General features: G+C 45.9%; 1 pseudogene across 1 annotated transcript; it reads left to right on the forward strand.

Annotated features, from left to right (window-relative positions):
- The first annotated feature begins 4,134 nt into the window (after positions 1-4,134).
- LOC110330965 lies at positions 4,135-4,435 on the forward strand (annotated as a pseudogene). Its single transcript, XR_002380976.2, has one exon. The product of XR_002380976.2 is annotated as a 60S ribosomal protein L38 pseudogene (transcript).
- The last annotated feature ends 14,439 nt before the right edge of the window (positions 4,436-18,874 follow it).

The raw sequence follows: 18,874 nt of genomic DNA on the forward strand, positions 1-18,874 counted from the left end.
ACGGGTAGTTATGATATCATAATGTTAGAATAATTGGGATAAAGTTTTTATCATCAATTGACTGAAATTATTGTTTTGGCATCTTTTACATTGTGATTTTATTGATACATAAATCTGATTGGTTAACTGTAAGCTTTAAGAGTTTTGATTTTCCCGGGTTGCTGGAAGTTGTGATATCTAACCACAAGGCTGGCAGTTCAATTTGGTTACTGTAATGTGGGACAGAGTCAGCGGGACCCCATGGGGCACAGTGTTGTTGCCCGCCAGTGTTGGCACTAGAGCTGGAATGTGCCTGCTCCTTTTAAGTATTTCCCGAAACACACCTTTTCCTCTATTCTGTTTCCATCCAGGACCCCATGAGGCAGTGCCGCCTACATTCAGAGAAAGTCTTCCTGCCTCAACTCATTCTAGAACCTTCCTCACAGACATTCCCGGGACTTTGTCTTCTGGGTGATTCTAGATCCTGTCACATTAATAGTCAATATTAACCCACTGCAGTTTATAAAATAAAATGTTTAAAAACATAATCACGCCGGGCGGTGGTGGCGCACGTCTTTAATCCCAGCACTCGGAAGCAGAGGCAGGCAGATTTCTGAGTTCGAGGCCAGCCTGGTCTACAGAGTGAGTTCCAGGACAGCCAGGGCTACACAGAGAAACCCTGTCTCGAAAAACAAAACAACAAACAAACAAACAAACAAACAACATAATCACAGTATGTTGGTTTTCTTTGTTAAATGTTACTGAGTTTGTTTACTTAGTATATGTATGCACGTGTTCAGAGGTCAGAGGATGACATGGAGGAGCAAGTCCTGTAGCCAGGAAGGTCCTAGTAATGGACTCAGGCCACCACGTTTGCAGGTTTGAACCATTTCACTGCCCCTTATTAGTACTGTCTCCAAAGTCAACCATCCACTCATTGAAAGTAGTAGCTTGGCTGTTTCTGGGCTACAACTGGAAGGCTTGGCTTCATTGCATTGGATCCTTGGGCATTAGAGAGGAAACCATTCTGTCCCATGCACACACTAGTTAATTAAATTTTGTAAAGTAAGTAGAATAGGGATGGAGAGGTGGTCCAGAGGTTAACTGCTCTTAGACAGCTCCACAGCAATTGTAACTCTAGTTCCAGGGAAACTGTCACTTCTTCTTGCCTCCATAGAGACTACATACTTGTGCAGGAAAAACATTCATACATACAACCTAAAATAAGTGAAATAAAATAGAGCTCTCTTTTTGCACTTCTAACACTTTTTCTGCAGATTCTTAATCCAATGTATACAGTAAAATAATAACACGATCCTACAGATGCAGCCGTTAACAAATGTTAAAGAATGACAGCAAAGACAGAGAAACCTTACCACACAGAGTAAAACAAAGGGTTTTAGTTTGTTCTAACCCACTGTGACTGTTAATCATTTATATTAGTTACCCAGGGAAAACATTCAAATCTGCACTCCCGTGTTTAACAAGTTTCATTCCTGTATATTTATCGACTAACTGCAGGATAGGGAGACATTGCAGCATATGTTCTAAAGGAATATGCAAATTGAATACCCTGGCCAAGCCTTGACTTCTCTCTCCAGGGCTTATTTTTAAGTCCTCACTTCATCCTGCTGTAGAGGTTTTCAAATGACACCGATTTATTTTTATTCTAAAGACAATTGAGCTACCTACTCTGTACTCTCCAGCGCTCCCCTGTGGGAGTGGATATTAGCACACAGCTTGATGCCAGCTACTTCAGGGCAGGTCACAGCCACTGCCATAGCTACCGAATGCAGCCCACCCAGAACAGAGGGGACCTGAGGACAAAGGCTTTTATCAGTTTGGGGATCTGTTTTCAATTTTGTTGTTGTTTTTGTTGTTTGAGACAGAATCTTCTTATATAACCCTGATTGGCCCAGGAACTGCCGTGAAGTTCTTGCCAACCCCCATTTGATTTTTTATTTTATTTTATTTTATTATTATTATTNTTTTTTTTTTTTTTTGGTTTTTTTCAAGACAGGGTTTCTCTGTATAGCCCTGGCTGTCCTGGAACTCACTCTGTAGACCAGGCTGGCCTTGAACTCAGAAATCTGCCTGCCTCTGCCTCCCGAGTGCTAGGATTAAAGGTGTGCGCCACCATGCCCGGCAATTTTTTTTTTTAACTAAAGTAACAGAAAGACCATCAATCTCTTGCTTTGATGGGGTCAAGGTCTATATTTAAGAGGCTAGCTCAGACATGAGCTTCTACTCCAAATCTAGCAAATGCTTGGTCTTACTTGCATTAAAAAAAGAATGAATGCAGGGTGTGGTGGCACACGCCTTTAATCCCAGCACTCGGGAGGCAGAGACAGGCAGATTTCTGAGTTCGAGGCCAGCCTGGTCTACTAAGTGAGTTCCAGGATAGCCAGGGCTATACTGAGAAACCCTGTCTCGAAAAACCAAAAAAACAAAAAAAAAAAAAAAAGAATGAATAATCAGATACAGTCTCAGCTGGTGTTAATTAAAATGCAGTCTCAAGTAGGAAACACATATTAAATAAGCAAGTAGGCAGAGGTAGGTAATGCTTTAAATTATACATGGAAGGGAAGAAATCCTGCTGTAGGACCCCCTCTCGGGGACCCCCCCTCAGGTCACAGGTGTCAGGGTATCCCAAGGAAACACAAGAGACCTTCTTGTTGCAAAAGCATGAGGCAGTTTAATGGCGGAGCTCCGGGCCGATGTGTACCTCACGCAGGAGGTAGAGGCATCGACCATGAGGCTCGAAAGCTAGGGGTTTTTATGGGGTACGGGTCGGGGGGTTGGGGAGAATTGGCTCGGTTACACGTGATTGGCTCATTTGAACGTCAGCAAGGCGGTTACAAGTCAGCAGAATAGTACTTGTGGCCTAGGGAATTTCAGGGGCCAGGGCTTATCAGGAAGGACAATACATCTGAGTGATATACAACTTTATGCACTTTAAACTATGTCTCAATGAAGGGGAGTAGGGGGTAGGTGCTGTCCTGCCAGATGGCTGTCGAGCCAGCCAAGGCCAAGTTCTTGCACTCCTCAGATGGCTGTTGAGTTGGCCAGAATAGCCAAGGCCAGTTGGCTTTATTTTCAAGGGGACATGGGTTTGCTTTTTTTAAGGCAGTTTTTTTTTTGTTTTTTTGTTTGTTTGGTTTTGGTTCTGGTTTTTCGAGACAGGGTTTCTCTGTATAGCCCTGGCTGCCCTGGAACTCACTTTGTAGACCAGGCTGGCCTCGAACTCATAAATCCACCTGCCTCTGCCTCCCAAGTGCTGTTAAGGCAGTTTTTAACCTTAAGTTTTTACATTAAAAGAACCCTTTTATGTCTCACATTATTTGAACCTTGAATTTACACAATTTTCTTTCTTTTTTTTTTAAAAAGATTTATTTATTTATTATATTTAAGTACACTGTAGCTGTCTTCAGATACTCAAGAAGAGGGCGTCAGATCTTGTTATGGATGGTTGTGAGTCACCATGTGGTTGCTGAGATTTGAACCCTGGACCTTCAGAAGAGCAGTCGGGTGCTCTTACCTACTGAGCCATCTCACCAGCCCCCACAATTTTCTTTTAAAGTTACATGAATCCCAGGNCTTAAATTTCATTTCCCTTCACTGCTAGGGAAGGGGGTAGTGTGCATAGACTTAGAGCAGTGGCTCTCAACCTGTAGGTCATGGCCTCTTTGGCAAACCTCTGTCTCTAAAAATAGTTTCATTATGACTCATAACAGTAGAAGAATTACAGTTATGAAGTAGCAATGATACAATTTTATGGTTCGGAATGACTTACTGGAGGAGGGAACAGTCAAAAGAATGGAGTGTTAGGTGTGGACATGCTTATTACCACCGCACCTGGGAGACAGAAGTCAGAGGATCAGCAGTTCAAGGTCATTCGTGGCTACATAGCAAGTTCAAGGCCAGCACTGGCTACATGATACCCTGCCTCAACAATAGGCAGGGGTTGAAGGCTGTTGTATAGAATGGAGACAGGTGAGATTCCAGCCCACAACTAGATTACTTAGAGCCTTAGGGGCTCTGCAGTGGGCTTTGAACTTCATCCCAAGGACAGTGGGAATCATTAACAAGTGACACCTGGTCTGGAAAAGGGTTCCAGGATGGCCCTTGCAAAAGTAATTTCATGCTTTTTCCGTTCTCTTCGCTTCTCGCATCGGTGCGGATGCCAGAGCCGAGCCCGCGTCGCCATGCCTCGGAAAATTGAGGAGATCAAGGACTTTCTGCTCACAGCCCGGCGGAAGGATACCAAGTCTGTCAAGATCAAGAAGAACAAGGATAATGTGAAGTTCAAGGTTCGTTGCAGCAGGTACCTTTACACCCTGGTTATCACAGACAAGGAGAAGGCAGAGAAACTGAAGCAGTCCCTACCCCCGGGTTTGGCAGTGAAGGACCTGAAATGAACCAGACCTGCGTGTGACTATTAAAAACCCTGAAAAGTCAAAAAAAAAAAAAAAAGTAATGTCATGTCATGAAGGACACATGGCTTCTGGGCTGCATTAGGAGACAGCAGTGAAGAGAGCCTGGCAGGGCAGAGAGGGCAGCAGGCTCTAGGTGGAAGGGACTGGCCGGTGAAAGCAATGTGCTGGAGGGGTGGTACTGCGTCATGGGAGGGGGAAGACAGTGGGGAAGGTTTCGTTTTATGTTGTGACCATCAAAGTGAACAGTGATGACAGGACAGAGGGCAATCGTCCTCACATGGGGAGAGTAGCGACTGGGACCCCCACACAGGGATTGAAAGCATTTTGCCCTTCGACTTTTGCCACCCTACCTGGGAGGACGCCCTGTGGTTCGAGTACTGTGGTTGGTCGCGTCTCACGTGCAGCTGGAAACCTAAAGTCTGGATTCCCCGGTCTCCACTTTCAGGTGCTGTACAGCCCTGCCCTCTGCTGGTCAATTCTGGTAGACACCCAAGAAACGAAGCTGCAGAAACTGCACACACAGGCAGCAAAGACAGAGTATGTCTTATACTTAGATGTATGTCTTAGTTAATTTTCTATTATAGTAACACAACACCATGACTAAAGCAGTCTATAAAAATTATAATTGGAGCCGGGCGTGGTGGCACGCGCCTTTAATCCCAGCACTTGGGGGGCAGAGGCAGGCGGATTTCTGAGTTCGAGGCCAGTCTGGTCTACAGAGTGAGTTCCAGGACAGCCAGGGCTACACANAGAAACCCTGTCTCAAAAAAAAAAAAAAAAACAACAAAAAAGAAGAAGAGGAGGATATACAGTGAGAAGTGCCCAGGTTTTCCAGCAAGGTTCCCCACCAGCCCTATGGGAACATTGATTCATTCATATCTGTAACACTTTCTATTGTTAGGTAGCTTTTGTTTTGTTTTACATTCGATTGTTTATATCATCTGGTGTTAGCCAAGTAAACAGAAAGGGTTTCAAAAGAGTTACTCAGAGACTCTTGAAACTTCAGTACCACAGAGATGAGTGTGGCCCCAGGTCTGAAATATTCTCCAGGCTGAAGTGACTGGTAAGATGGCGTGAGCAGAGTATGCTAGACAGGACTCCGCGTCCTCCAAGGGCAGGACCGCACGGACTTCTTATAGACCAGTGTGGCTCCTAGACGCTTCTTTGACCCATCCCCAGAGAAGCCTTGGAATCCGGAGTGGCATGAAAAAAGTGACAAGGAACAGGCAAAACAACATTTTGATAGAGGGAGTGGTCCACAGTCAGTAGAGCTGTCTCGGAAGCCCAGCACAGCGATGTCTGAGACTACACAGACCAGCACCAGAGAGGGCAACTGCAGGTGCTGGATCCTAAGTCCTTCCCATCCTGTCCCGGAAGAGGAGCCTAAAATGGGGTAGGGAACAGGAAGAGAATCATAGCAGGCAGAACCAGAAAGCTGACCCCACCCTCTCCTTGCCTGGTGAGTTCTCAGCCCTCAAACAGGCCTGCCTGAACAGGGAGATGAAGGTTCAAGTTAGGCAACAGTGTGGGGTTATGACTGAATCAGCCATCTTAACGTTTTAATTACTAAAACATTCTCAATAAGCCTCACACCCTGAAACTGTTCCTCCTAGAGACATGCTTACTTCGGCTGTCTGGAGCTCCATCCTTCCTGTTGCTCAAGCCCGTATCATCTCCTTCACCTCACTTTGTACCAATGAGCTATCTCTACAGTACAGTCTCTATGTCTTGAAATAAAAGAATGATCCAGCCAGGCGTGGTGGTGCACACCTTTAATCCCAGCACTTGGGAGGCACAGGCAGGCGGATTTCTGAGTACGAGGCCAGCCTGGTCTACAGAGTGAGTTCCAGGACAGCCAGGACTATACAGAGAAATCCTGTCTCAAAAAACCAAAATATAAAAAATAAAAAAAGAATAATCCAGTATTGTTTGAGGGTTTTATATCTAGGACTCCTGCTATGAGAAAAGTAGGAATCATTAGACTTTGAACGAGTATTTTGGCTTTTACTCTTTTTATTTTTTGAGACATATTCTCCTGTAGCTAACGCTCACCTCAAAACTCCTTATGTAAAGCCGGGCAGTGGTGTCGCACGCCTTTAATCCCAGCACTTGGGAGGCAGAGGTAGGCAGATTTCTGAGTTCAAGGCCAGCCTGGTCTACAGAGTGAGTTCACCAATTGGACTTTGATGGTATCTATACTTTGGTCTGTTGTGGGCTTCTTATGTGGGGGCGAGTAGATTTGTATGTGTTGTGTCTCCTCAGGAAGACTCTTGTCACACAACACCATGCCCAACAGATTTTAGGTTTTCTAAGTTTACAAAGAAATGTTCTGTCTCTCCTTTTGTATGTTTGTGCTACTAAAGGCTAAAACCTCCAAATAACAATAAAGAGATGAGGAGAGAACTATTACCTCATAAAAGTGAAATGGCTGTAATTGCTAATTCATCATGTCCTACGTTGTTAATCCAAGGAATCATGAGAACATCTACACGGGCTTACGGACAAGTCCCTGCACATCTCTTCCCCTAACTGCCCAAGCATCCTCCCCATGAAGAGGAAGTGGAATCCAAAGTCATCAGAGGGGTAGAGTCAGCCTTTCCAGGGCTTCTTCCCCAGGACGACGTCCATTTAAACAGCTGCCCACATGCAAAGTACCTTCCCGGAGCTAAGAAAAGCAGGTGAGAGGTTACATTCCTCAAGTGTAGCAGAGACAGACAAGAAGGTTTCTCCAAGAAAGCATGAGACAGTTTCACCTCATGTGTTGTCTAATCCCCTCTTCTTGGGAAGTTGAGAGAACTGCGGACCGCTGTCGCACTTAAACACAGTGACAATCAGGTGTATGCAGCCACAGATGTCTGGTCAGTACTTATGGCAGAACCTCCCAGGATGCCCCAGTAACAGATGAGATCTTTCAGCCTCAAGCTCTGTTCTTGCAAGCTCTGTTCTTGCTCCCGGTCCAGACCAGCAGAATCAGCCCTGTTCATACAGCTCCAGACTTTAGATACCCTTCAGAGCCAGGTCAGCTCATCTCCCTAGAAGCTCTGATGATAGGCACATACCACATTTGAACTAAAATATCTTCCTAATAGGAATAAGAATTCTAGAGAGCCAAATGAAGTTGAAAATTATTATTATTATTATTTTTTTTTTTTTTTTTTTTTTTGGTTTTTCGAGACAGGGTTTCTCTGTGTAGTCCTGGCTGTCCTGGAACTCACTTTGTAGACCAGGCTGGCCTTGANAGACAGGGTTTCTCTGTGTAGTCCTGGCTGTCCTGGAACTCACTTTGTAGACCAGGCTGGCCTTGAACTCAGAAATCCGCCTGCCTCTGCCTCCCAAGTGCTGGGACTAAAGGCGTGTGCCACCACCGCCCGGCCTTGAAAATTATTTTTAAAAATCTATTTGTTAACTGGGCGGTAGTGGCACAGGCCTTTAATGTCAGCCATTGGTAGGCAGAGGCAGGTGGATATCTATGTGTTCCAGGTCAGTCTGATTTACAGAGGGTGAGTTCAAGGACAACCAGAGGTACAAAGAGAAACACTGTCTGAAGAAAGGAAGAAAGAGAGAAAGAAAGAAAGAAAGAAAGAAAGAAAGAAAGAAAGAAAGAAAGAAAGAAAGAAAGAAAGAAAGAAAGAAAGGAGACATAAGGAAGGAAAGAAAGAAGGAAGGAAGGAAGGAAGGAAGGAGAGAGGGGAGGAGAGAGGGAAGGAGGGAGTGAGGGACAAAAAAAAGAAAGAAAAGAATATATTTGTCTACATTGTTTGTGAGTTATGTTTGCCTCTTTTAATTAGACCCAAATTTTCTAAAGAAATTATGTACATTTCACTGTACATAATTATCCTTTTATCATGAGCATTTGTCACAGCTTTAAGGCTTTGACCAGTGGATGTGCTTTTATAGGCCTTTTTAAATTTTGTTTGTAACTTTGCCAGGTCTTGTATATCATATCTTTAATCTCAGGAGGCTGATGCAGGTGGATCTCTGTGAGTCTGAGGCCTGAGTGGTCAATAGAGTGAGTTCCAGGACAGCCAGGGTTACACAGAGCAAACCTGTTTTGGAAAAAACAAAATAAATACATAAAATAAATTGAAGCATTGATTTAAAGTGTATGAGTGCTTTGATTGTGTGTATGACTGAGCACCAGGTGAATGCCTGGGACCTGGGGAGATCAGAAGAGAGTACTGGATCCTCTGGAATTAGAATTATGGACAGTTGTGAGTAGCCATGTGGGTGCTGGGAATTGAACCTGGGTCCTCTGTAAGAACAAGAGCTCAGTGGAGCCGTCTCCCCAGCCTTTCAAAGCTCATTTCTGTCAGTCCTCCAGGGACACACATACTCAAGAGTTCTATGTGTCTTCCTTTTCTTTTTTCATCTTAAATATTTTTATTTCATTTTTAGTTATATGTATACCTGTTTGTGTCTGGGCACGTGTGTCTGTGAGTGCAGGTGCCCTTGGAGTCTGACGTCAGGCATCAGATTCTCCATAGCTACAGTCCTGAGCTACCTGGCATGGGTGTGGGAACCAAACTTGAGTCCTCTGGAAAAGCAGTACACACTCTTAGCTGATGAAAGATCTCCCCAGGCCCTGTTTGTTTGCTTTTCTGAGAAGGCTCTCACTGTGGAGCCCTGACTAGCTTGGGACTTACTATGTTGACCAGGCTAGTCTCAAACTCACAGAGATCCACCAGCCTCCGCCTCCTGAGGGCTCCACCACACATAGCATCTATGTATTCTCTTTTTAAATATATTCTAGAAATCAGAACTCATGCCAGAAAACTTTGTTCATCATCGTCATCATCATTGTGGGCATCATCATTAATGTGTTTATAAAAAGATAAAGAGAGGGGGATATGTTTTATGGAGATGTGGTGAGGTGTGGGAAAGGGGATACCTCAGTGGGCCTATGCTGAGGCATCCCTTCCTCCTGAGGGACCTCCCACACAATGGTATAGTATTATATAGAATAGAGTTTATTCAGGGCATGGGGAGGGGAGTCAAGAGGGTAGTAGAGGCAGAGAGAATAGAGAAGAGGAGGCCAGCCATGAGCATGTGGAGAGAGAGGAAGGAAGGGGATGGGGAAAGGATGGAAGAGAAAGCAAGAGAGCAAGAGAGGAGCAGAAGGGAAAGAGAGTGAGGAGGGGGCAAGCAGCCCCTTTTATACTGGGTCAGGCCTAGCTGGCTGTTGCCAGGTAACTGTGGGGTGGAGGATAGACAGAATGCTAACCATCATCATTATCGTCAACATCATCGTCATCGTCGTCGTCATCATCATCATCATCATCATCATCATCATCATCATCAAGGCCCGAGAGTTGCTGAAGGAAAATCCCAAATAGTACACAAAAAATAAGAGCGTTTATTCTGCAGAATCAACCAGCATGCAGGGGTCAGCCATTCATACAAAATGGTGACAACCAGATGAGCTCACAGGCTCTTTTTAAGTGCAGCTAAGGGAATTTCAAGGATGGTTTGGTCATTTTTAATATGATTGGCAAGGTAAGCAGTAGTTATAGTAATATATTTTTAATTGGTTGCTATATTAGCTTTACCATTTTTGGTCAGACCTTAGAGAAATTCCAGGAACTGTCTTAGTTTATGAGCTGACTTTCTCAGCTAGATGTCAGGGTCATTGCTTATTTATGGCCATTGTCTGTGTCCCCAGCCCCCAAGCCTTGCCTGCTGGTTTGGGCAGCTGAAGCTTAAGGCCTAACATGGATGCTTATTCTAAAATGGAGTGAGTTAGATCCTTTCAATCATTATCATTATTATTATTATTTTTTTTGAGGCAAAGTTTCTCTGTGTAGTCCTGGCTGTTCGGGAACTTGCTCTGTAGACCAGGCTGGTTTTGAACTCACAGAGATCCACCTGTCTCTGCCTCCTGAGTGTTGCGATTATAGGCATGGCTAAGAGTTACTATTTTTATTTACTCTGTGTGTGTGTGTGTGTGTGTGTGTGTGTGTGTGTGTGTGTGAGAGAGAGAGAGAGAGAGAGAGAGAGAGAGAGAGAGAGAGAGAGAGAGAGNTGTGTGTGTGTGTGTGTGTGTGTGTGTGTGTGAGAGAGAGAGAGAGAGAGAGAGAGAGAGAGAGAGAGAGAGAGAGAGAGAGAGAGAGAGAAATCATCATATGTGTGCAGGTGCTCTCATAAACCAGAAGAGTCTTAGAGTCAGGGTCTCACTTTGTAGTCCTGATGCCTGGCTTCAAACTCACGATGTAAACCAGGGCCTCAAACTCACAGAGATTCACCTGTCTTTCCCTCCCAAGAGCTAGGACAAAGGGCTTGACCACACCAAACCTACTTCTTCTTGTTATTGGTGATAAGCATGCACTCTACCACCTCTAACACTTAAAAAAAAATTACGTAAAATTCTGATACCAGGCTACAGACACTTGCTGCATAGCCCAGGATGGCCCTGTATCTTGTTGGTCTCAGAGAAACAGATTATGGGCATGTGTCACCATGCCTGGAAATGCTTCAATTTTTAATTTTTTAAAAAAGTATGCATTAGTGTTTTGCTTGCATGTGTGGATGTGTTCCTGTGTGCCTGGTACCTACAGAGGCCAGGAGAGGGCACTGGATCCCTTGGTACTGGTGTTAAGGATGTTAGCTTGCATGTGGGTGCTGGGACTCAAATTGGGTCCTACAGAAGAATAGCAAGTATGCCTGGCTACTGAGCCATCTCTCTAGCCCCCAGATTAGTGAGTTTTTGATAACTCTTGGTTCCATTGAAAGTATGGAAGTTCTTGTCTAGTGTTAAGCAGCTTAACAATAACTATGAGCTGGTGGCTTTCCTGAGCTGACATGTGGGACAGGACTGTTTCCCAGCGGTGTGTATGAGCTGCTGTTGCCTCAGTTTCTAGTATCCAGACAGCAGCAAGCTTCTGTAGTGCTACAAACTCAGTTTTTTTTTTTTTTTTTGGTTTGAGACAGGGTTTCTCTGTGTAGCCCTGGCTGTCCTGGAACTCACTTTGCAGACCAGGCTGGCCTCGAACTCAGAAATTTGCCTGCCTCTGCCTCCCAAGTGCTGAAATTAAAGGTGTGTGCCACCACACCCGGCTATAAAAACTTTTTTAAAAAAAAATTTATAAAAAGCCTTAAAGACTACCCAGTGACTGCACTATGTTAGCTTCCTGCATTTCCCCACCTTGAGACAAATCTGCTAGGTCTCCAGCAGTCCATATCCAGAAATGAGCTCAAGCTGGACTACAGAAGGATTTCTGGCTGTTAGAGAAAAGCCAATGTTTCTTGGAATTTATGAATGGGTTCCCCATCCCCAAAAGGAGTGATTTTCCTTGCCTCTGGCAGAAGGGACACGGCTCTCCACGGGACACGTACATGTGGTTTCATACCAAAGCCCACGCTGGCCTCCAGGCTTCTCAGACCTATTCACAAACACTTGCTGTACCTTTCAAAGCCCCCGCCCTAGTGTCCTGGTCCTCCTCACCCCTCCTATACCCTAGACTCCCTCCAGCTCACGGACGTATTCTCCAGCTGTTCTCTGTGGCTTCCCCTTGCGCTCTTGTTAGAATCTGTTTCCGCTGTCTCCACTGTTCTCTCACGTGGGGCCGTGAAAGGCAGCCTGTTTTCTGGTTTAGCTAGGTTTAAACCCTGGAGACCTAGCAGGTGTTCCTGCAAGGAATGCAAGGTGTTTGCCATGCCCCCAGACACCAGGCCCACGACACAAGGCCTCAGCTCCATAATTCTGTGGCCATCAGTCACACAGGGCAACGCTCCAAGCCCCTGGGATTCTGTCTGGACTCCACCCCCACAGTTACCTGGCAACAGCCAGGTATGCTCCTGCCCACAGTTTCCTGGCAACTCTCAAGTAGGCCTGGCCCACTATAAAAGGGGCTGCTTGCCCCCTCCTCCCTCTCTTACTCTCTTACTCTTGCCTCTCTCTCTTGCCCTCTTGCTCCCCCTTTCTCCACATTCCCTTCCCCCCTCTCTCCAAGTGATCATGACTGGTCTCTACTTCTCTACTCTCTCCCTCTCTGCCTATACTACCCTACCCTCCTTTTTTTTTTTTTTTTTTTTTTCGAGACAGGGTTTCTCTGTGTAGCCCTGGCTGTCCTGGAACTCACTCTGTAGACCAGGCCGGCCTCGAACTCAGAAATCCGCCTGCCTCTGCCTCCCGAGTGCTGGGATTAAAGGCGTGNGCCACCATGCCCAGCTCTATACTACCCTCTTAGTTCGCCTTCCTGCCATGACAATTAATGCCTTAAAACCACAAAATGCCTCTTCCCATCAGGACCTGCTGTGCTGGAGCAATAGAGCAGGTCTTCCTCTAAGAGCTGCACCTGATCTCATGTAGGAGGCCTCTCTTCGTTCTCAGTCACAGTCACCACCAAGCCAAGCAAGACAGCCTGAGCAAGCATAGGACACTCTCCTCCCACCCAAGCCCCTTGGGCCCACACTCTGTTCTCCAGGGTGCTCTTGGCTCTTCCGTAGCATCCAGTAGTGTCTTCGGTGCCTAAAAGTGAGAACACAGTGCAGGCCCAGGGACCCCAGAGCCAGCTCTTCTGTGGCACCCAGTGGCATCTGTGTTGCCCAAGAGTCCAAGTCAACCCCAGCAGTCTGCAGGGACCCCAGACTGCACCTCCCCACCCCTAGAGCAGGGTCCTTTGGCTTCTCACAGCCCAGTACCCGCCTGGCATCTGTGTGGGGTCTGCTTGGCCCAGCCGCCGGAGCCCTGGGCCAGACGTGGGACACTATGTTACCCCCGAATTACTGATACTAGAGAGACTTCAGTGCTGTGTACTTCCCCGCCAGAGGCCCATCCTACCTCCCAACCCCACTCCCCATCCCCCTCGGCAAGCATGATTTGAAGACAGCTGTTTTCTGTGCTGCCTCCTCCTGCAGCAGCCCAGGCTCCCTCCACCTCCCCTAGAGACATTCTCCCTGCTTCTGTGTCTCCGAAAGCCAACACCCAACACTCCTGATAACTCTCCAGGTGCCTGTCCCTGAGACCTTAGAGAAATAACAAGCTCAAAGGAGACCATGGAAAAAGTGAAAGGTAAACAGAGGTCAGGTCACAGACGGTTACGACTGCCATAAAATTAGTCCTTGAACAGACACTCATTAACGCCCCTCCCCCCCCCTTCAGTGCTATTCCACCCTCTACTCCCCTGTTCTGTGAATATGCACACTAATCCTAATTATACTGTATACAAACCCAATGTTTTCTGGTCGCTTGCCAGCATTCATGCAGTGAGTGCTAGGTGGGTGAAGCAAGTTCGAACTTGAAATGATAAAAGACTTTTGTGAGTTGTAGCGGACTTCGAAATTCTTGGGCTCATCTGGGTTTCCCATGGACGCAACACCATTTTAACCCATACTCTCACATTCTCCCAGCCCTGGCCGTGTCGTTTTCTTTCTCTGGATATTTTCTCTCTTACCCACAATGAGAACATCCCCCCCCCCACCCCACACATCCCCACTGTCATGATGGCGGAGGCGGAGGCGGAGGCGGAGGCAGGCAGGTCTCTGAGCTGGAGTCAGCCAGGGCTACACAGATAAACTCTGACTCAGAAGACTAAGCCAATCCAAAGCAAACCCAACGTTCCCCTCCCCTGGAGCAGCCGTTTCAGTGGTTCCCTTGCTCTGCCTCCTCACGCACGCACGGAAGCTAGCCTGGAACTCTTAAGAGACCCACCGGCCTCTGCACACCAAGTGCTGACATTCAAGATGTGCGCCACTGTGTTGGTTAATTTCATCTCAATTTGACACAAGCTCAAGTCATTTGGAAAGAGAGACCCTCAACTGAGAAAATTTGCCTGTAGGCATCTCCATAGTGCACTTTCCTGATGTTTGATATGGGAGGGCAAGCTCACTGGGGCAGGTGATCCTGGATCAAAACAAACCAACCAACCAACCCAGAAGGAGCCAGTCATGAACAGCGTCAGTAAACAGCACTCACAGCTGGGCCACCGCTTCTGCTTCAGCTCCTGTCTACTGGTCCCTGCCCTGACCGCTCTCCATGCTGGAGTGTGGCCTGAGAGTTTGAAGCTGAAATAAACCCGTCTTCCCCAAGGTGCACTGATTGCTTTTATTGTTGGTGTTTCATTTTTGATGTTTGTTTGTTTGTTTTGAGACAGGGTTTCTCTGTGTAACAAACCTTGGCTGTCCTGTACTCATTCTTCATCAGGCTGGCCCCTCAAATTCAAAGATCTACCTGCCTCTGCCTCTCCAGTACCGGAAGTAAAGGCATGAGCCACCACCTCCTAGAGAGTTGAGTTTGTTTTGGTCATCGTGCTTTATCGAAACAATAGAAACCCTAAGACAGCCTCCTTCCTGACTTTCTCTTTGATTATCTAGCACACATCCACTTTCCCTTCTATGGTAATAGTACTCTATTCCTTGCTTGCAAGGTAATTCCTTACATGAATCCAGGGACTTGTCCTGATTGGGGCAGTGAGGGAATGAAGAAAAACAAACACAGCCACACAGAAAAGCTCGGATCAGGGCTGGTGAGATGGCTCAGTGGGTAAGAGCACCCGACTGCTCTTCCGAAGGTCCGGAGTTCAAATCCCAGCAACCACATGGTGGCTCATAACCATCCGTAATAACAAGATCTGATGCCCTCTTCTGGAGTGTCTGAAGACAGCTACAGTATACTTACATATAATAAATAAAAAAATCTTTAAAAAAAAAAAAAAAAAAGAAAAAGAAAAGCTCGGATCAGAGAGACTCAGCTCTCTGGTGGCGAAGCCTCAGCAGTCTGGAAGCTCAGCATATTTATTACATAGAATTATGTAATAAATATGTAATTCTATTCGTTAGAATTAACGAGGCAGGATTATTGCATGCAGGTGAACAGGGAGGCAGGGTTTATGGTACATAGCTGGATCAAGGAGACACGGTTAACTTGTCTTGGTAGGAGCAGTCTCAGTAGGATAGTAGTCTTTAGGCTATAAATATCTGAAGGGAGAAAGCTATGGTAGACATTTTCCTCATGCACTACCAATGTCCACATATGGACCAGAGGAAGGCTTTGTCATCTATGGTGGTTTGATTAAGAATGGCCCCCATATGGGCTGGAGAGATGGCTCAGCGGTTAAGAGCACTGACTGCTGCTCTTCCAGAGGTCCTGAGTTCAAATTCCAGCAATCACATGGTGGCTCACAACCACCCATAATGAGGTCAGATGCCCTCCTCTGGTGTGTCTAAAGACAGCTACAGTATACTTACATATAATAAATAAATACACCTTAAAAAATATATTAAAAAATAGAATGCCCCATAGGCTCAAGAGTTAAGGCTCAGGGGTTAAGAGCACTGGCTGCTCTTCCAAACTTCAATTCCCAGTAACCACATGGTGGCTCACAGCTATCTGTAATGCGGTCTGATGCCCTCTTCTGGTGTGTCTGAAGACAAGCTATAGTGTATTCATATATATAAAATAAATAAATATTAAAAAAGAATGGCCCCATAAACTCATATATTTGAATGCTTAGTCTCCAGGGAGTGGAACTCTGACAGGATCAGCAGGACTGGAGGAACTGTGTCACTGGGGTGGGCTCCGGGCTCCCTCCCGCTGCTGCCTGTGGATCAGGATGTAGCTCTCCACTGCCTCTCCAGTACCATGTCTGCTTGAATGCCACCATGCTCCCCACCATAATGGTAATAGATTAAACCTCTGGAACTAGAAGCAAGCTCCCAATTGTTTTCTTTCGTAAGAGTTGCCTTGGTTATGGTGTCTCTTCACAGCAAAAGAACTCTAAGTAAGATACCATTCCTCTGAGGCTCACCCTGAGGCGCTTTTCCATTTCCCCATGGGTCTGAGGCTATGGTTCTCGGCATGGTCTCTATGGTCAACACCGCATACTTAGACCTCATGCACCCAGGGCTTCCTCTCCTCCCCTCCCTTCCTCCATCTTTTCTGCCTAGACAGGGTCTCACTATAAAAAGCCACAACTAGCCTGGGACTCACTATGTAGACCAGGTAGGCTTCTGACTCAGAGACCCTCCTGCCTCTGGCCTCCCGAGAGCTGGGATGTCTGGCCATCACTGATTTCTGACTCAGAGACCCTCCTGCCTCTGGCCTCCCGAGAGCTGGGGTGTCTGGCCATCACTGATTTCTTACCAGTGATTCTCCCTGGGTTTAGCCCCATGGGCTGTATGTGCTTCCTTTACCAGCAGTCCCCAGGACCAGCCGAGTATCCGAGCTGCAGTGCCCTAACCACACTGACTGGTTTAGAGATAGTTACCTCATTTTATTTATTCTCAAGACAGCATCTGCTAACTCTGAATTTGTGGAATTAAGTCATTTTCCTGCTTCAGCCTCTGGAGTAGGTGTGGTGATCTGAATGAGAAGTTCCCCATAATCTCAGTATTTGAATATTAGGTCCCCAAGGGTGGCCCTCTTTGGCTAGTCTTGGGAGGTGTGTCACTCAGGGCCAGCTCTGAGGTTTCCAAACTGTGTCTGCTAGCTAGTACTCTCTCTCAGCTTCCAGTCTGTGGTTTCAGCTGTGAGCACTCAGCTGTTCCAGCCGCCTACCATCACCTATCACCTTTGTGGACTGTTATTGCGCCGGAACCTTATCCCTAAAGAAGACCTTTATTCTACATATTGCCTTGGTCATGGTGTCTTAGCACAGCAATAGAAAAGCACTTAGTACAGTAGGCTGGGCTGTCGGTGTGATGAGAACGGGGACAGAATTCGGCCAGGCTGTTGGGGGAGTGAGTGATGGGAAAGGAGCAGTTCTGCCTCTCGTCCTTGATAAGCAGCTCTGTCCCGGCCAGAAGCCAAGAATGTTCATGCTTCTATCACAGGCCAGGAATATGAAATGTTCAAATGCACTGATTTGTGCTCTGGGTTCCTGTTGTTTGTTTTTTAAATCTCCTTTCTCCTTTAAACAGTAAGTTAATGAGCACAGCTGCCTGGAAGGTCCGTGCGCTCAGATCCTCATTAGCCCTTGAAGCTGTGCTCCAAACTCTAAGCAGACATTAGGATGGCTATGCACTTGAACACCTCCTGGGGGTCAACTGGATTGACAGGTCACCCCGCTCCCCAGGCTTCAATCCAGCAAGTCCCTAAAGTTAATAAAACCCTTAGATAGAAACCTCCTCCTAATGGGAATTCTACCCATGCCCACCTATAAAATAAATGAATAAAATGTCATAAAAAATTAAATTCCAAATTAAAAAAAAAGAAAAAAAAGAAAAATTAAAAAAAAATTAAATTCCAACTTGACAGTAGAGAACAGAAAAATCTTTTCCAGGAGTGAAAGGGGAACCAGGGAAATATTAATCACAAGATATATACCATCTCGGTTAGGTACAGCCACAAGATCTATTGTGAAATGTGGAAACTGTAGTGAAAAATAGTCAGTGCTATAATTTGCTAAAAGACTGGATTTTAAGTGTTTTCATTAAGCTTCTTTTGTTAAAATATCCTCACATGGGTCCTGACTTCGATATTGTTCTAATGCTGTGAAGATACACTATGACCAAGACAATTCTTATAAAAGAAAGCATTTAATTGGAGGCAAAGAAAGAGAGATTTGGCCCTGCAAAGGCTTTTGAAACCTCAAAGGTCACCCACAATGACACTCCTCCTACAAGTCCACAACCTCCTAATCCTTCCTAAATAGTCCACCAACTGGGAACAAGCATTCAAATTTTCATTCAAACCATCATAAACACTAAATGCACTGTTGCTTACATTTAGATAAAATGGGATCACATTTGCATATAGCTTACTCATACACTCCCAGGTAGGTTGTGTGTGTGTGTGTGTGTGTGTGTGTGTGTGTGTGTGTGTGTCAGGGTTTACAGCTTAGGTAGGCCTTAGACATGTAGAGGAGAATGACTTGGACCTTCTGGTCCTCCTGTCTCCATCATCAAGAGATGGAATAACAGATGTGTGCCATCATACCTAGTTTATGCTGTATTAGGGATCTGTCTTAGTTAGGGTTTTACTGCTGTGAACAGACACCTTGACCAAGGCGAGTCTTATAAAAACAACATTTAATTGGGCCTGGCTTACAGATTCAGAGGTTCAGTTCATTATCATCAAGGCAGGAGCATAACAGTATCCAGGCAGGCATGGCACAAGCAGAGCTGAGATTTCTACATCTTCATCCAAAGGCAGCAGGTGGAAGACTGACTTCTAGGCAACTAGGATGAGGGTCTTAAGCCCACACTCAGTGACACACCTACTCCAACCAGGTCACACCTATTCCAACAAGGCCACACTTGGCCCAAGAATATACAAACCACCACAGGATGTGTGGTGGTTAGGGTAGGTATGGCCCACATATACTCACATGTTTAAATGCTTGGCCCATAGGGAATGATTATTAGGAGGTGTGGCCTTGTTGTAGAAAGTGTGTCACTGTGGAGGTAGGCTTTGAGGTCTCATATGAACAAGGTACACTCAGTGTGGTACAGTCTCCTTCTGCTGCCTTTGGATCAAGATGTAGAACTCTCAGCTCCTCCTCCTCCTCCTCCTCCTCCTCCTCCTC

This window comes from Mus pahari, chromosome 13 (assembly GCF_900095145.1).
Source record: "Mus pahari chromosome 13, PAHARI_EIJ_v1.1, whole genome shotgun sequence".
NCBI lineage: Eukaryota > Metazoa > Chordata > Mammalia > Rodentia > Muridae > Mus > Mus pahari.